General features: G+C 39.8%; 1 protein-coding gene across 7 annotated transcripts in view; it reads right to left on the bottom strand.

Annotated features, from left to right (window-relative positions):
• fhip1aa (FHF complex subunit HOOK interacting protein 1Aa) overlaps positions 1–14103 on the bottom strand; it is a 27929-nt gene extending 13826 nt beyond the window's left edge. Inside the window, exons 1-3 of one of the 7 annotated variants that reach the window (XM_085276517.1) lie at positions 13908–14103; positions 935–995; positions 360–424 (exon numbers count right to left, since the gene is read on the bottom strand). The gene's annotated coding sequence lies outside the window, so the exon portion shown is untranslated. Of the gene's footprint in view, positions 1–359; positions 425–934; positions 996–6777; positions 6828–13883 lie in introns of those variants that run through there. The other 6 variants (XM_085276516.1, XM_085276519.1, XM_085276515.1 and 3 more) reach the window with 6 other exon arrangements.
• Positions 14104–14842: the final 739 nt, after the last annotated feature.

Genomic DNA, 14842 nt, shown 5'->3' on the forward strand with positions numbered 1-14842 from the left:
TACGGATCCCTTTCCTGTGTGTGCCGACAGATACCAACAATCAAACAAAAGGTCCACAGCCCAAGCCGTGGAGAGTACTTTCAACTAGAAATCAGTTTTACCGGATGAACCTGGATAAACTAATTATACTTAATATATATCAACAGCAATAGCATTACTTAACTATTAACATAAATGCGACAGGCTTTTTACCTGTGTATGAGAAGCCCAGCAGCTCATGGGAGCTCAGATTTGTTTTTTAAAACTGTAGATCTGCCTTAATGTTTTGTTAAACATTAAAAACTAGAACAGTTTTAATGTTTTATATTAAAGATAAAGTCCCAAAGCCAGTGAGCCACTATTAAGGCTTGATGTTTTACCTGTTGAGCTGATATGTGTCCACTTGAGTTGACAAGTTGTGTTGGGAGATCTTTAGGATTCATTACTGGGAAAACATACAGGTTGTTAAGATACTTCAATACGAACCAGCAGACTGACAGAGCCACCCCTACAACCCAACCACTAGCCTGGCTACAAGCAAACTTTCCAGCACTACACAATGACATGACAAAGTGCGTTTGTCTGTGAATACTAACACAATGATGGGACCAAGTCAGGCAGTCCCAATACGGAGGGCGATATGGAAACCGTCACCACAGGGGACCAACTGTAAAACACACAGCAGCTGCACAACATGGGGCCCCAATTTACGGCTTCTAGTCCCCAGCCCCTAAACACATCTCCTGACGAATCAGAGCTCACCACCCCCGCCGACCCGTCACTTTGCCCCAATACCACACAGAAACATCTCCGCCACCCATACACGTTAGGCTCACTTTGCCAGGCAAAACTTTTCAGCCATCTGCTTTCAGTTACGAGTGACTGCAGGCCGGTTAGATTCTCAAGAAGGAATGTGAAAGCAGCGTGGAGCGAGCGTGCTGGCAGGATTTCTTACCTCACGTGAATCATCTTCAACTGGCACAGGTCGCTAAGCAGACAAGGACCTCATTCTGCTCCTGTTGCACAAAAAAAACAAAAAAACAAAAAGAGAGACAGAGAGAAATATGAAAATATGTCCAGAGAGGAGCAGGAAGCGCCTGTGTGAGAGGCGAGGCATGGTGGGAAGTGACTGGACATGAGTAAGCTGCTCCGAGCACCAGTTGGATGGAGATGAAGAGGAGGTGGTTACAGGGAGGGAGCGAGGGAAGAGAAGGGAAGGAAAAGCAGAAGTGGGAGGGAGTGAAAAGGAAAAAAAAACAAGCTGAGTGAAAGTCTACAGAAAAATGAGGACATACAAGTACAAATTCCAGCAGTGCACACAAGAAGACTAAGATTACGTATACTGTATGGCAGCACTTAATATTCCTATAAGATTCATAATTCACAGAAGAATAACACGATTGTCCTTTCCAGTTTGTGATGTGACACTGCACAGCAGCCGTCCTGAGCTGCGAGAGGCCAGCTGCCCTCTCTGGCACCAGCACGGCCCATCATGTAAAACATGTCACTTGAGACAGCAGCCTTAAAAGTCTCAGGGTCCAACTTGTAGTTGTGTACACTGTAACACAAACCACAAAAGCTGCACGCTGCCTTCAATCCACGTTGAAATTCTGAGCAGATGCAATTCAGAAATGTGCCTTTCTTGGAAAGTGGGCAAGACTTTCCTAAAGCGTGACGTCGTGTATACAGCAACAGTCGGACGGAGACAGGTGTGTGCGTGTGTGTGTGGTACATGCACGAGTTCTTAGAAAAACACCAATCCAAGCGTTTGTCGACTCATCTTTGGCTCAATCCCAGCAGTACATTATACAAACTGTCCATCTGCACTCTGTTTAAAGCCACATAACATGTCTACATAAGAATAACACGGGGAGCAGTTTTGTTCAGAGCTCTTCAACCTGTGGACAGGAGGTGCTTACAAATTGAATTGCCAGCCTTGTGATTAATTATTAAACTACATGCAGCTCACAGCTGCTCCAAATTTGCCTTCGTTTTCCTATTTATGGCCTAACAGCAGATATTAGGACGCGGGTTGGCAGCTTGGTCAAACAGGCGCGAGGTGCTGACTGTAGAAGTTGAATCAAGAATGGTTGCTATGATTTAATCATTTATAACTGGTGTGATAACAGTGCTGTGTAATCACACCTCCTGAAAAGATCAAGAGGGATTAATTCCATTTTAAGTGAGGGTGAAGGTGCGGGCATAAATCTTTGTTACACAAAATGATTCATTTAAAACAAGTGAATCAGCTGAGTGGGCTGGGCAACACATGGTGGATTCTGACTTATAACACATGTCAGTGTAGTCGATTCTTCTGCTTTCAGCTGCTCCTTTTAGGGGCCAACACAGCGGACCATCTCTTTAACACACACCACCTGCATGTCCTTCTTCACTCCATCCATGGATCTTCTGCGTGGTCTTCCTCCTTTTCTTCTACCTGGTAACTCCATAGTCAACGCACTTTGTCCAGTATATCCATTAAACAGTAATATATATTTAGAAATATATTTGAGGTAGTGTAAAAGTAGTCTGGCCACAATCTGAGATAAATAAACAACAATAGATAACCATGGGACACAGTATAGTGAAGCAACATCAGGCTATCCAACAGACTGTATACAAAGTGGCCCTGAAAAGTGAAGCCAATGGGCAAACCAGCATTGTTTTCAAATGACCAGCAAGGAGCAGCTTCTCAGGTTGACCCAAGGCTCCCTCATCAGCGATCTCAATAAATATGTTCCAGCAGAGGTTTTGTTCTCGACTCTGCTATCAAGTTTCCTTTAGTACAGCATGAAGTTCATTTTCTAAGGCATCCACTTGCCTCCTCCCTTAAATGACTACCATCTGCACTGCACTGTTGTCACCCTTGTACACAAAAAAGGTCCAAAGTATCTTTTATTCTTCAAACCATCACATTTCTGAACATGAGCAACACAATTACTATTCAAATTATTTTTTACCAACGTTACTATGCAAGGAGAGTGAAAGTGTGTATATTGCGTGCTAATGTCTTATCTTGAACTGATTGTTTTACTGCATGTGTATACTCACGTCATGGGACATAAATGTAACTATCTATCTAAAGAAGATAAATCAGGGATATGCACTGCCACTCAATCTCTCAGTCAGATCCACACCTTTCTCATCCCATCCAGTTTCACAAGTGGATATCAGCTAAACAGCTGAAAGTAAACCAGTAAGTAATTTCCTTCACTTTTTTAAATTCTCTATAAGATCAGTAACCCTCTCAAGCTCTTTTTATATGAAAAAATGAGTCATGTAACAGCTGACTCTTTAGATATATCACCTAACTTAACTGTTGCAGTTTAAGTCTAAGAGCAGATTAATGTTAACAAACTGATCCTACAATAGGAAAAAAAAATACCTGTATGAGCATGGGATTATTTTAGAGATTAAAGTATTGTATTATACATTGTTTGTTAGGATTTCTGGATTAGTTTGTTTACATTTTTTCTGCACCCTGTCTATCGTCTCGCCTTCCTGCAATGCCGTCTGGTCCACATCACACTGCCAGGTTCACTCGTGTGTCAGCATCACTGCCTCTCAACTGAATTTTCAGCTGTATTTCCTCCAGGTTTCCATGTCGAAACAGCCATCAGTTTTTGATACACAGGATAATATCAAAAGCTCCCGTTTCAGAATCACTTGTTCTTTTGTCAGGGGGTACAAGTTTCAAGATTAGCTCAAGCAGTGATTAGCTGCTCCTAGACAACAATACACCTGCAACAACTACCTCTCAAATCTCCATTCAGTACAGCAGGTTTCTTGACCTATTAATAGCCAAATAGGTCAGGATTTGGGCCCAGCAACAGAAAGGAGACTATGCCCCAGCGCTTTCTACTCAACTAATACCCCAACAATCCAACGAGCGTCCGACACAGCATGAGAACAAAGCCACTTATTTCTAAGAATTAAAATGTGCTTTTTGAAGAAATCCAGTTCTAGGCCTGTTATGGAAAATCGTGACCTACATTTACAGGTCTCATTTACAGTACCTGCTGTCGCACAAAGAGAGACAGACCACTCTTACCCATAAGTCACTGCTCTACTTGCTCAAAATAACCTGAAATACAGTAGAGTCATGAAAAGGTTTAAAATACAGGCTGCTGAAAACATCTTTTGTCTGTGTGAATCTGTGAGCTGCTTCTGAAAGAGTTTCTCCAGCAACTATCCAATTACAGTAATTTGATAATTACACATATTTGTTGCTTCCACATCAGAGTAACAAACATAATAAGACAGAAAGACTGGGATGCTACCTTCTTTTTCCTACAGCCCTGTGCAAAATTTTTGAGCCACCCCTCATTTTACTTTTATACTTTGCTTCAAAGGAGCCAGACATCTTGGTCACTTTTTAAAGTGCTCTTGAGCAATGGGACTCTGGGCTTTCTGAAGGTCTTTCGATGATTGTATTTCAGTCTAGTCCCTGGACCTGACCACACCACAGAGGAATGTTTTTTGTTATTTTTTGCTTAGGTATTTTTTTATGCCAGTTAACACTGATCTATGAACTATTTAGGCATAATTAGCGCTGTGTCTGAGCATAACAGACATCTCAGCAAAGAGCCAACTTTAAATTGTAGCTTTAGGTACTTTGCTACTAGCAGCCTGCCGCAGGAAAGTATGATTCGTTCCCCTTTCTTTAGCTGAATCTTTAAAAATACCAAAGACTGGGCTGGAAAAGTAGATGATGAACAACAAGAGAAAAAAAACCCTACAGCACATGGACAGCATGTCAAATTCATGTCCTTAAGAAAGAAACTGTAAAACATCCTGCAAAGACCTGACACCAAACCTGAGAGATGAACAAGGAGAAAAGGCAGGTATGCCAATTACACAAGAACTGCACTGAGAATCAGTGATAGCAGGTGTTCTCTATTAATGAATCCAAATGGATTTTTCGCATCAAATCTACACCATTATATACAGAGGTGGTCACGAGAGAGGTACAGCGAAGAGTGTCTACAGCCATCTATAAAACACAGTGGATGCTGTGTCATGGTTGGGACTGCATTTCAGCAATTCCAATCCCATTGGCTCTGCTTTGGGAGTGCCTACCATCGCTAAGCAGCACATCAAAGACATTACATTCGTGCAATTTAATTGCGTGGTCAAATCTTTGTGCTTTTTGGAGTTATTTACCCACTAATTACATTTAAAGTAATGCAGTACGTTGCTTAATTACTCCCAGAAAAAGTAATTCATATGATCTTTCCCTTAGTATTTAGGTATGAACACGAAGCCAACAGCACAAAGCAAAGATGAAAAAACACACAAAGAGACTTCAAAGCGATCGCCACAGTGAGTCTATTTTAGAAACATGAACAGGCAGATATGGAGGCTGCAGCCTGACTGCTCATCACTGACTTTGTCACCAGCTGAAAATCAGGGTTTGGCTGCTGGGTTGAGATCAGCATTCACTCAGTTTTATCATCACTCTAAGTTCTTGGCTAGTTTAAATGTTAGGATGCTATCTGCACAGGTGCTTGCAAAGAGCCGAAGTTGTGTTAGCAGCATAATAAGATTGTTTCTGTTCTGGATGCAGTTTGCACATTGCCAAAGTGCTCTCATTCTTTTGTGTCCATATCCACATTGCAGACTGTGCCACCATTTACCTCTTCCAGCACACAAACTGAAATCAGCTGATTGTAGCGCAAGTGCGACTGGAATCAATAAGCAGGACGGATATAAACAAGCAGACTAACAATTCCAAGGAATTGAACTACTGGGAAGTGGTTCTCTAGAAAAAAACAGTTCTCCGTACTGGGGATCAGATTTTGATCCACCATTGGTACCATCCAATTGGCAAAGGGTTCATTTTTCAGTAGGTAAAGATTCCAAACACACTATCAGTGGAGTAAAAGCATATCTGGATAAATCAAAAAAACTGTCTGGGGTCTTTCTGTGTGGCGTTTGTATGTTCTCCCCATGTCTGCGTGGGTTCTCTCTGGGTACTCCACCTTCGTCCCACAGTTTGGTAAATTAGTGATTCTAAATTGAACGTAGATGTGAATGGTTGTCCATGTCTGTGTTAACTCTGCGACCGACTGGCACCCTGTCCAGGTTGTACCTTAGCTCTATGACACTGGGATGGGCTTCAGCTGCCCGGGACCCTGAAATGCAGAATAAAACGTTGGATGAGGGTGGTGGTGGCTCCAGACTTTTGCTCAGTTTCATATCCTAGTGGTCGTCTGTATTTCTTGCTGCAGATCCTAGATGTTCAACACACTGAAAACTAACACCCACACTGAATTAAAAATGCTCAATTAAAAACTGAAAATGAAAAAATCAAATCCAAAGCTGTGACAAAGCCAACATAAATGGCCCTGTTTCCCCCCCACTAATTTCACAGGTACAGTGCACCATTACTCAAAGCTCTGCGGGGTTACTTTACACTTGCTGTGCATCATTTCTAAAAATGGTCCTGGCAGCATTTAGGGCCTGCTGCAAATTCATGTCCTCTACATCAACATAAGAATCAGTGCATCATTACAAACATGTTATTAGAAAACATTCAAGATCCCATTTTAGCAACAGCATTGCATCACACCTCTGTCACAGTGCCAGCTGCAAATGGTTGCACAAGTTTAAGTAATTACTTATTATCACGACACAGCGGCACACTAGACATCCATAATTTCTAAAGCTTAAAGAGCAGCACTCCAAAGGTAAACACCAAAAAGAGATTAGTTTCTGATGAATCAAAGTGAAATAAAGACACGAACTGATGGGAACAGATAGGATCAAACATGATGTAAAAATGAAAGAAATCTTCACCTCTAGGCCTTTTGTCATTTCTTCTTTTCTGATCTGGTTTCGGCATTGTCAGCCGACTGCAATCCCAGAAGGTTTCATACACAAAGGTGTGTCCTGTGCAAATACCTGAAGGGCAGGACACACCTTTAACTCAGCGTAACGATCATATTTCTCGCTAAACAGGAGCTTTGATCAGCTGAGCATGAAAAAAAAAATACAACTTATTATGCTTCTTTTCTAAACCTACCTTTTATTAAAAGGTGCAGCATTCAAAGGAGAGTTTCAATGTTTCCATCAACTTAAAGGTGCTGTTTAAAGAGAAGAAACTCGCAGCAACCATAGCAACCCAGAGACCAACAGCCCCATTAAAGTGATAGCAGCTGCTGAAATATTTAGAGCTGTAGGTGAAACCGCTGAAGGGTAATGTAGTGTCTGGTCTGAGTGTTAATACTCCTCACTAATTCAATCAGCAGCACAGCAGGGAGGAAGAAAAGCCAATGTTATTATCCAGATGCAGACCACTGTGCCAGTTCATCATGTTTACAGGTGTCATACTAAAGTAAAGCTTAAATTACATATTATTAATAATATTATTACATTTTTTTATGTTCATTTCAGTCGTTGTTCGACAAAAAAATAAAAAGTGAAAGCAGCAGCTGTAACTAGCTTAACTTTAACAGAGGTTAAGGCACAAGTAGCATCTCAAACCACCCAATAATACCTCATTTTGAAATCAGCACATACCAATAACAAAGGTATAAAATATCTAACGAGCAGCAAAAACATTTCTGTGAAAATATCTAACCAGCCAAAACGAAATTTCAACATGATTAGGTGATTAGTGCACAAATATTTCACCCCTAAAATTACATGTGTGTGAATTCTGTCAGATGTAAACACTACAGGCCAGATGTGATTCATTTAGCATTTGCTAATGCTAAATTAGCTTAGCTGCAACATTCCACTCTACAGTTTTTCTAAATGTTAATTTAATATAGTATAATATAGTACTTGTAGCAGTACTATATTGCAGTAAAAGAGTTCCCTATCCAAATAATACTTCTCTTCCTTTGACTAAAATGAACAGTGCTTAGAAACTATTGAGAAAAGTAGACAGATAGCACGCTAACACTTTTGTAAAAAGCTACCTTTCTTCAAACAAAAACATTTTTATATCATGTATATGTTGCTTCATTCACTGAAATGCTGTTTCTTAGGCCACTATGTGTTCAGTAATGACGGTAACTAGCTTATGTAAGCAGATAACTTCGCTCCATGCCTGTGGATTTTCACATGCACACAACGGCTAATGGCTCGATTTGCCATTATATGCAAAATGATTCATCAACGTGCTCAAAGGCAGATTCTCAGTTTAGCTTGAAGGAAGCAAAAGGAGGAGAGGAAAAGAAGAAGAAAAAAAATCAGTTTTAAAAGGCAATACATAAAGCCTGAAAGAAAAAAAAATATGACACTTAAAATAACCAAGTTCATTATACAAAGGGGATAAAACTAAGAAAGACTGACCAGAACACACAGAAACCAACTTTTAATCAACGTTATCCAATGTCTTGTGACTCTCTTAGTCTACTCTTAAGCGATAAAGCTTGAAAAAGCTTTTTACATCAGAGGTAGATAAGTTCCTGCTGCTGATATGAAGCATGAAGTCATCCTTTACCTGAATGCGGTCATCCTTTACCTAACTTCAATACATCTTAAAATGTTTATCAAAACATGCAAACAAATGATTTTTTAATGATCCCGATTAACAATTCAAAATTGGGGTGCTAATTCATTAGATTTACACAAATATTATAATTACTTTAAATGACATAATGGGACTCAGCTAGTCCACAGGGCAACCAGTAGATATTTCATTCTGCTTTTTGCTTCTTCTTTTTTTTTTTCTTTTTTTTTTAATGAGAATTTTATTTCTGCTTCTTTTGAACAAACGCTGTGATTTGTTGTAGACGATGATGCATATTTGAGTCTTGCTACACTGCGATACCATTGTTACTGAGGGAAACAATAACAATAGAGCAATATGATACAATCATGTAGACTTGATAGTATCATATTCTATGAGTTACACTCAAAAACTCTTACAGATAAAAGTCTGACAATATTGTATTGGACTCTGTAGAAAAAAATTAAATAAAATCTAAAAAAAAAATTTTAGCCAACACGTAAATCGCAATTATAAATCTCAGTGTTAGCATTTGCTAGCTTACTTACGAGGTTCTGGAAGTGTTTCCTAACAGTATCCTTATTTCACATTAGCAGTTTAATTGTGTACCTTTAATTATTTAAGCTTTGTTTATGAGAATTTTTGCCTATTCTGTTAGTTCTCTTCACAGAACGGTAAATGGACTGGTTTTTATATAGCCTGTGTAATTAAAGGTCCCAAATTTATAAAAATGGTACAGAAAACATGTCCTCTCTACCTTCCTCCCCCGCCCTTCCTCTGATCTTCACAAGTTAAATTACCGCATTGCATGTGTGTCGGTGACATCATTCCTTCATTCATATTGGCAGGGGAGACTTTAGCCTGTCCTCACGCTACAATAGGCGACTGTCAGCGATAACAGGGCATTTTGTGTGGGTATATCCTATCTCTGCTCTCCTCCTGCTTCCTCTGGAGCTCGTTTGCATCGCATCTCCCTTGCTGATAAAGCAGACATGTTTGCATGTGGGATGGAAGAAGGAAGAAGATATGAGGCTTCTTGTGAAGTTCAGAGATGTTTATCAGATAGACGAGAGAGAGCTACAGCACCAAACTGACATAATTAACCAAGAAGATGAAAAGTTCTTGTAAAAATAAAAAAAAGGAGCTTATGCAAATAAATAAATAATTCACAGCTAGCAGCAGAACTTTTCTTTTTAATTTTCAGTCTTGTACGCTTCACTTTTCTTTTCCTTACAAACACATTCAGTCAAAGAAAAAAAAAACATTGGCCTTAAAGCACCCGAGCACTCGTCCTATACAATTTTTTTTTTTTGTACATAATTTTCAAAGCAAAACAGATGCAAAACAAGACAGTATACCCTGGGAACTGTTTATCAGAGTAGTAAATACTAGCCTCTACACCTGCACAATAACTCTTCATGTTATCAGAGTACAAACTGCTGACTTGATAGAAAAAAAAAGAAAAAAAAAACAACCTTCTTCCAGTTCATTGTAGGACAACATAAGTGGTTCAACCAGATTGAGTGACAGTGTATTCATTTCACAGCACAGTCACGACACTACAGAGTCTGTTGGAGTTCTCTCAGTAGAATTAGGCCTAGCAAACAAACGGGACCATACTGCATAAGTTACCAACAATGATCATAATTGAAGTAATAGAAGTCAGTTTTATGATGAGGATACATCAGACTGCTGGAAATAGTTTATTTTGATGCACATGCACATTCTTTGCAAATTTGCATCATAGGATTGTTTTTTTGTTTTTCCTGCAGTGTATATAAAAATTGCTGTATCTCCAAAAATAAAACTATGAAGACACTCAAAATAAATTTCCTGTTGTTGTAAACTATTTTTTGCAACTTTTTTGTATTTAAAGTTTTGAGGGATAAACCTCTTAAATTTCTCCAAGTAGAAATATATGTAAACAAAACAAAAACGATTTTCAATTTTTTTGTAGTTTATTGCACTTTTTTGCAATTAATGTAGTTACTATGGACTTAATACATACACATTTTTAAAATATGGGCTATAACAGTTGTATTGATGTATAGCAACTTGAAATGCTCCCACAAATGGCACTACAGCATGTAAAAAAAATATTATAAGCTCTGGCGGACTTGGTTCTATGGTAGATCTTAAAGGGTTAAATAAATATCGTCAAATAATCGTGATCTCAATTTCAGTGAAAATAATCGTGATTATCATTTTTGCCATAATCGAGCAGCCCTACTGGTCAGTTTAGTATATTTGTCACCTCTCGGGGTCACGAGACACAAGAGGGGAAGGTGGAGCTAATCCCAACCACGGGACAACTGAGCTGGCTTGTTTATGGAGGGCAAAGTGGGAAAACACACAGAATCACCTACTGATGTGTTTAGATTTCTCACAGCTTTATGTCTTGTCAAGTATTTTCAGACCGAGTAACAACAGATAGGCACAAATAAGTAAGGTAAAGCAAATCAAAAACTTGTGACCTGAAGCTGTGCATGTAAATCACATCAGCATGACCAGCTTTCAGTGTCTAGCATGCTGCAGTAGATCCTGTGTGTGTAAAGGCCCTGGAAGCAGGTCTGAGCATTGATCTTAGCCAAACACATTGTTGGACTGCTTGAGCTCCCCCTCTGAACATCAGCAGTAATCGTACAGATGACTGATTAACTGTACGTTCCTCTCATGCCTCAGAAACTGCTCTCAACTCTTCATAAGGTTTAAACTTCACTTGCACTCTTGCTGCATGTTTAATCTACTCCAGTTTAAAATGATGTGAGAGATGAGAGAGAAAGTAGGAGGCAGGCCCACCACAGCTCATAAGCACTTATAAACAACAGACAGTAGACTGCGTTAAACAAGAGAGTCTGTAAAACTGCCTCGAATTACAGAAGTTTTGCTAAACTTTCAAATTACCTGACACCATAACAACCTCACATTTTTACATCCTCTGCAGTTGAGGCATTTTAAAAACAAGCCTGAGCAAATACGGCAGACCAGCCAGGTCAAACTCATTTTACATTACGTCACACGTGCAGCCCACTTTGACCTCTGTGGGCTGCATGTGTGCCGGACCAGTAAAACTCCCCTTTCTTCCAGCGTAAAGAAGTTTAACAACGTATCGAGTCCCTCATGTATTTTAATATAAGAACAAAGAAGTGTAGTTTCAACATTACATAGGAAAATACTGTTAAAAATACAAAGTCTATGCCCTCCTTCAAAATTTGCAAAACCATCCAGTGGGACCATCTTGTGATTGACAAATCACTACGGTATGAGCTCCTCTGTTTCCTACTCAGATCCACACCCGACTCATGATGTCTGGTTTCGAAAAGGCAAGATTGCAGCATCCAAAATGCTCAGCACAAGGCTTCATCGCCAGCTGACATCACAGTGGCTCCATCCAGTTTTTGTTTTTGTTTTTAAATGAACAGTTCTCACTGAATATCTCTAAAGAGACGATTCTGCAGAGAAGCCCTGATGTGCTTAAATGCCATCCATGCACAGAAGTCCAGCTGTGACCAGAGTGTGGTTTTAGGTCACTGCTTGTGTGCTGGGATGCCTTTAAACTAGATCCATTGAAGACCAGTTCAGCCACCACAGTAGCCACATCTGACAATGACATGCAGACATCTGAAGAGGACACTGGTCCTAAAATAAAGATCAAGCAGTTTGCCAGAAATCACATAGCCCAAGCTGGCATTTCAGTCACGTGATAACACGGTTTACTGTGCGAGGGACGTGTGAGTGACCTCAATTTGTCAGATCTGAAGTGATAAAAAGTGAACCATTGATAACAGGATTGCCTAAAACACCAAGTGCACAAACAGATTTATATCTTTTCAGTGCCTTATGTTCACACGCACGCAACACTTAGGGAGAAAATGTACTTGTATACTGTAGCAGTCAAACAATTAGTCGATTAAGCAGTTCGCATACTGACAATAAATGATTTTGTCTTTTATCTACAATTTTTTTGACAGCTGTTTAATTGTTTTCAGTGACTAAGCAAATTATATAAAGATACTGGCACTTTCATCAAGATTAGTTCACTCATCTAGGAGGAGATAGAGGACAAACATAGACTATGAGGACTATTTGTAATCCTCATTCTATTCTCTAGTTGTAAAATATGTACATATGTATATATAATCTATACACCGATTTTTCTAAAGGAGGAAAAACATTAAAATGTGGATCATAGCCTTCTCTTCGTCATTTTACTGAACCGCTTGCATGAATATGGACACATAAATGAGTACCTACCACTTCCAAATTTTTAACATACGTTTTTTAAAAGGTATCAGCCAGCTATACATGTTATTGATTATCAAAATTAGGCTCATTTTAATTTGCACAAGCACAGGTTGGACTTAAAGCAACCTGCACAGCTTTCCATTTATACGTATTAGTGGGGTTTATGGGATTAAACATGCATAATCGGCTGTTTTGCAGCTCCATGCATTTTGTCCCGTCATAAATTCCTTTAAAAAAATGTCTTCTTTGGTAGTAAAAAAAAACAAACATTTCAACACACAAGTGAGAAAACCATGACTTTGTTTGAAAGTTGTAGTGAATCCCTTAAAGCTCATATCAAGAGATCTAGTCTCGCTGTCACGTTGTTTCAAATATTTATTAATGATTTGATATGCTGCACTAAAATAGGGTGACCTCTACCTTGAGATAAAACGTCAACTAATAAACTACAGAGGTTGTAGTAACTCATGACCGCCATCTGTTCATTGCCTAAATCGACGCTCAGAAGCGCAGTTTGCATCAGGTGATTGTGGAAAACCCTACAAAACAAAACAGTGATTTAGCGGGTAGAATAGGATACCTGCACAGGAATGACACACATGAAAAATTCATGATGTTTGCAGGTAACTCAACACCCGCACACTGCGTCCTGCCTGGGAGTGGATACCTGAGTTCAAAGCTCAGAAAAGAGCAGGCTGAAAGGCGATAGAGAGCGTAACATAAAGTTTATAACAATGACAATAACAGCAGCAGCACGTGGATACAATATTTGTCTCGTCCTGAAGATTCTGCGTTATTATGTAACCAGATCCGCGAACATTTTTTATGAAGCATTGGCTGTTTTTTTTATTGGTGTACAGAACTAAGATTAGACATAGGGTGGGTCTACTTTGTTTTCTACGGTCGGGCAGAAGTAGTCAAAGAGGAAACGAGGCAAAACAGAGTTTAGGTTTTCACTTCTCTAACGTCACAGGGATGCAAACTTGTCGCCGTGATCCTGGGTATCTCCCCCCGGTAAACCCAAAGGAAAACACCCCGCAGTTTGGAGATACCCAACCCTTCCACCCGCCTACCCACCCGCACATGTTAGTCACAGAGTCTGGAGCTGTAAAAACAAGCAAGCAAAACTTAACATACAAGTCAAACTACCACTGCCAAGTGTTGCCTGCCGAGCTGGCCTTTCCCGTCTTTTTCTTACCGTCGGACTCGTAAAGATCCCCACCTTGGTTAAGAGCGCACAGTGACGATCAGCAGCAGGTTTCCAACCACAGACACGCACTCGCTCTCTGAGCCCCCGCAATAAATGTCCGCGTTTTCCACAGCTCCACAACGTCCCACTTTAGAAATAGTACACAGAGACAACCTAAACGTAACCAAAATCCTTAACCTGGTCCGTGGCGCACACAGTGGAGGTGAGCCCACACTGATCCTCTTCTGATCGCTCCTCCCACAATACCAAGTGGTCATGTCCACTGAAGAGGTGTTTCTCATTTTTTTGTAATACCTTTTGGGAAATAACCACGTGACGATATGATTAGCGGCGTTTAGCACCCTGTAAATTCTGTAAAGCAGGGAGCCATAATAGTCTGTAAATTAATGGTGTCAGATGTAAGTACTTTTTTAACTATTACCTTTTTCTGAACTGTCCCACTCGGACGCACACAACCTCTCGATCATTTTCGTCCTGCATAAGAAGATCTGCCAAATCGAGCTGATCTGGGAAAAGTTCGCCTTATTTATTTTTGAGAATTTAGATCTGAAGTCGAGATTAGAGTGTGGGTTTGAGATCAAGCAGGCTAAGAATAGGTGCTGTACAACGGTTTACTCTTCCCCGACTTTCCAAGTTGTGTATAAATCTGGGCCTCAGCATGTCTAACTCCACCCATATCTCCAGCGGGATCATAATCATTGTGATTTCCAGCATGAAATTATACTGTAGAGTTATAGAAGAGACACAACCTCCATTTATGCTTGATTGAAAGATATATTTAGCCCAAGTCGTAATTTAAGAAGTTAGATGCAAACGTATCTAACTGTCCATGATTTCCGGTAGTTACATTGAGTCTTATAGGGGGACTTTTATCGGGCATATTTTGACAGATTTGGCCATGACAGTGAGGGACGTTTTTGGGTTTTTTTTAGTTTATGGTTATAAAG

The sequence above is a fragment of the Mchenga conophoros genome, linkage group LG6 (assembly GCF_057382185.1).
Source record: "Mchenga conophoros isolate Kocher_MC1m ecotype Shallow Benthic linkage group LG6, M_conophoros_male_GT1.1, whole genome shotgun sequence".
Lineage (NCBI taxonomy): Eukaryota > Metazoa > Chordata > Actinopteri > Cichliformes > Cichlidae > Mchenga > Mchenga conophoros.